This window comes from Echinops telfairi, unplaced genomic scaffold (genome assembly GCF_000313985.2).
Source record: "Echinops telfairi isolate 266 unplaced genomic scaffold, ASM31398v2 ScPeMD7_53;HRSCAF=182, whole genome shotgun sequence".
Classification (NCBI taxonomy): domain Eukaryota; kingdom Metazoa; phylum Chordata; class Mammalia; order Afrosoricida; family Tenrecidae; genus Echinops; species Echinops telfairi.
The window spans coordinates 21,385,714-21,390,228 of record NW_022103951.1 but is presented as its reverse complement, the minus strand read 5'-3'; the positions used below and the strand labels follow the sequence as shown (position 1 = coordinate 21,390,228).

The window sequence follows — 4,515 nt, the reverse complement described above, 5'->3', positions numbered from 1 at the left end:
AAGAAAGAGCTTTATACACAAGAGCTGTTGAATATTGAGAAAACATCCCAGCGGTTAATGGGGGCAGTGGTGGGGTGTGTGTTTTAGGGCTACCAAAACACCCCCAAGTCTATAAACAGCAGGAGGTTCTAATAGGATTACCAGCACAGAACACGCCTATCCAGCACCCCGCCCAAACCATCATTAGTGCCTCCCTCTCTCTCTCTCTCTCTCTCTCTCTCTCTCTCTCTCGCTCTCTCTCGCTTCCACTTCTCTCCATTCCCCATTGTTCCTCGTGCGACTATGTCAGCCATGGTGTTGAGACAGCTCCCCTTCCAGGCTTTCAAAGATTTCCTCCTTCTTGCCTTACACCCTGGGCAGTTCATGGGGTCCCTATGAGGCTGAATTGACGTATGGTAGCCATTTAAAGCCAATAACATTATCTATTCATCGATTGATTTACTTAGCTATCATCTGTCTACTTCCCTACCTATGCGCACCCACCTACCTAACGTCTATATCTCTATCATCCATTTACCATCTATCTATCGAACTATCTGTCTATCGATCTATTGTTCTATCTATAAATCTTTCGGTCTTCTTATCTATAAATCTACCTACCTACCAGTAAATCTTTCACCATCATCATCTGTCACACTGTGCATATATCAAGTATCTACCTATGTTATATCATCTGTTTTCAGAACACCATTACTGCTGTCTCCCAGCCTGGAAAATGCTGGTGACCAGTAGTACTGCTTCGATGCTATACTATGAATCCAGGGTGATTTATGCGGCACAGAACCAGACAGACATGGTCTGTTAGGGTGACAAATATGAAGGCAGTGAGGATCTCTGGTGGGTCGCTGGGTCAACGGGTAAGCACACCAACTCCACGATCAGCAGTGAGACTCTAATGGCATCTCCACAAGAGAATGACCTGGCCAGTTTGTTCCCATAAAGACCATAGCCTAGGGCATTCTGGGGACAGTTCTATGTGGTCACACGGGGGTCATTCTGAGTTAGACGGTTCTACGTGATCACATGGGGGTCACGGTGAGTTAGAACAGTTCTACTTGGTCACATGGGGGTCCCTGTGAGACAGAACCCTCTTGTAGACGCCTAACAACCACAGTTGCATAATGTCTGAGAAGTTTCATGATTCCTTTTCTGCAAACGTGGTTCCGTTTGCTTATTTTTAACCGCACTATCGCACTGGAGAAATTCTGCTCTGCCCCAAGGACAGAGGTCCCTATTTCTACTATTGTGTTAGACAGGGTTCCCTAGTGAAACAAAACCAGGACACGTCTGATTTTGTAGATATAGATATAGATATATATCACGTATAGATATATATCATGTATAGCTATATATCACGTATAGATACATGTCACATATAGATATATATATCATGTGTAGATATATAGAACATGATAAATAAACAGCTAATTAGTCCGCAGAGCAGTATAGAGGACTCAGTTCAACTCACTTCCATGAGACAAGTTAATACACTGGCAGTCCTTCAACTCACGAGGGCTGCGGGTCCAAGTCAAGGAAGCAGACAGCTGAGTCTTCCGTAGAGCAACACAGGCAGTCCAGCCACAGGCAGCAAACAGCAGGGCAGGTCACCAGCAGCCAGTCAGATGACAGGGTCTGACAGTCCCCAGCTCAAGTGATGTACACACCAGCAGTGTGTCAAAGCAGGTCTCAAAGGAACCTCAAACTATAGCAACACGGTCCCCGGGTTGGATGTCCCACAGGTAATGTAGCTCGCAAGTGGAGGCAGAGAGCTAGCTAAAGCAGGTCCCATCAGCAGAGAGCAAGAGACAAGAAAGGCGAGGCTCCCCGAGCCATTGATCTCTTTGCCTTATTCAGTTAAACTGCAACCTTATGAACCCCACATGCGATGATTGGCCAGGCTGACACAATAAACCTACCTATCACAGCTATACACACAATTTTCTGTCAATACCCATCGAAGCAGGTATCTCAGTGCACTACGAATTAAACTTCGTCTAGTACTATTGATTAGATGATTGGTATATTGCGTGCATTTTGGTCAGAACAGTCTCAGATGACTAAAAGAAGAGGAAGTGGTGTTTCTGCGTTCTTTGAAAGTCAGGGTGCAGGTGTGTAAGCTGACGATGAACTTGGGTGGAGTTCCACAAGAAAGGTTAGGTCAGCGGTTCTCAACCTTCCTCAGCCCGCGACCCTTTCATACAGCTCCTCATGTGGTGGTGACCCCCCAGCCCTAAAATTATTTTCGTTACTACTGTATCACTGTCATTTTGCTACTGTGATGAATCGGGTGACTCCTGTGAGAGGGTCGTTTGATCCCCAAAGGGGTCACGACCCACAGGTTGAGAACCGCTGGGTGAGGTGTAGTGGAAATAGAACCAGGGTTTGAAATTATGGCAGTCTGGCAATAAATAGGGGTTATTCAGGGAATACCACAGGTGCGGGAGGGCAGGATGCAATCCCTTTGAAGGAAGAAATTAATTCCCAAGGAAAGAAGCAGGAGGAGGGGGGAGAATTTGCCCATTCAGGAGCACTCCGTTTTTTTAAAAAAAAAACTGTTTTATTGGGAGCTAGGACATATATCATATCGTTCCATTATTCAATCACATGAAGCAGTGTTGTACAATCCGTTTAGAACCCTTTTTTCCTTCTCAAACTCCACGACATCAGCTCCCTTTAACCCCACCCCCACCACTACCACCACCGTACCCCCTAGGAGCCCTTATTCTACTTGTGGGCCCTATAGGTTTATCAATGCTGGGGTGAATACTCTGAAAAACAGAAAACCATAGCACAACAGCAAGACTCCAAGGACGAAATACATCTGCGATAAAACTCAGTGTGAACAAAGAGAAGCAAGCAAAGAGAAATACCAAATATGTTGAAAAACCAGATCAGGCCCAACGTGCATCAGAGAGGGGGGATCGACTGTCAAGGTGTTAACCGTTCGAGTCAGGTTTACCAGTTTGATCTTCTGTAGTCATCTCTCCCACGCTCTCTGTTTGGTGACTGGTTTCCTCCCGCCCCTAGTATGGAGACATGGAAATCATCAGAGGCTGATTCCCTGTGTCGGTCTTGCAAGTGCATCATGGACTCCCACGGTCACCCACAGCCTTTTAAAATGTGCTCAGGAAACACGGGGGCCTGACCATGAACCAGGCCCGGGAATAGCTTTGTTATCGTGTAGAATGTATCGGAGAGTGGATGGCTGCAGGTAGCTCTGTGTTCAAGGTTAGCAATTTATCATTTGAGCTCCCTTTGACCCATTTTAAATTCGTGCTAGTTTCCAACATTACCTGCTTCCTGTTCGGTTGACAGCTTTATCGGTTTTACTTCGTTATTGTTGTTAACTTTTGTTTTCTCTTGTTTCTTGATGGTTTTCTGGCTATGAAATCCAAGACAGGTAATCTAAAGAGAGAATAATAGGATGAACAGCTCCCTGGGGGTCAAGGCAGGGCAGGCTGGGAGTGGTGGATGCGGCGCCAATCAGGATGGGCACAACAATGGAGAACTTGTCTTACAACTGTTTGTGTGGACGACTGTCCAACTCTCTTTGGTGCACGGTAAGTTAATGAAGCCAATAGAATGGCTTGGTTTGTTTTTTTAAAGAGAAAGGAAATGTTGGAAGCCAACCCACAGCAAGCAGCAAGGTAAACGCACGTGCTGAGACTGTGACGGGGTGTGGGGGTCAAGGGTTGGCCCTGAAGCACACACAGCTGTGACTTATTTTGACCCAGCCCTCCCAGCCGCCCGGGAAGTGGGTGTCCTGGAAGAGGGCAGTAAGAGATTTCCTGCTTCGTTCTGATCACGCTTCTTCTCTGCACCATTGGGCAAAGAGTACATGCACACAATGAATTGAAGGCAATCTGGGCATGTTTTTGGGGATTTTTTTGGTCCAAGTGAGAAATGACTCGTTCGGAAGTCTAACACATGAAGAAATTTAAGGAAAAGATGGTGAAGATGTGTTGGAGAGGCCAACGAAGCCCCGGTCTTGACTGGGAATCACTCCTGAAGTTTTCAGCGGGATGTTTATATCGATGGGAATGCAATGCAATCAAACGAAAACCGATTTGTGTGGCTTCTCTCTCTCTCTTGCTTAAGCATTCACACACACACACACACACACACACACACACACACACACACACACGCATGCACACACTCCCGGGCAGACACACAAAGCGCTTTTATATGAAGGGGGCGCGGAAAACAAAGCCAGCATTGAAGACAGAGAACAAGACCCTGTGACAAAGATTGAAGGGGGCTGAGGACCGATCAACATGGGGTGTCAACCAGACCTCCTCCAATAGACTAACCACCGTGTTCAGCCCTTTCTTCTTCCTCTTCCTCATCCTCATCCTCTTATTTTTAAGATCAGCCGATGGACATTTCGTTTTGCCTGGTGACAAAGTGTTCTTCCTTCTATCTTTAACTGGACGGAGAGCTGGACACCCCTGCTTTGAATCCACTTGACTGAGGTACCATTTCCACACAATAAGATCATACTCTTGACTCACT

The 4,515-nt window shown here is 46.3% G+C and overlaps 1 long non-coding RNA gene across 1 annotated transcript in view; it reads right to left on the bottom strand.

The window, feature by feature from the left end:
* Nucleotides 1-2,723: 2,723 nt before the first annotated feature.
* Nucleotides 2,724-4,515, bottom strand: part of LOC123521730 — an 8,806-nt gene continuing 7,014 nt past the window's right edge. Inside the window, exons 2-3 of the long non-coding RNA XR_006680094.1 lie at nt 3,294-3,405; nt 2,724-3,023 (exon numbers count right to left, since the gene is read on the bottom strand). This is a non-coding gene — a long non-coding RNA (uncharacterized LOC123521730). The remainder of the gene's footprint in view (nt 3,024-3,293; nt 3,406-4,515) is intronic.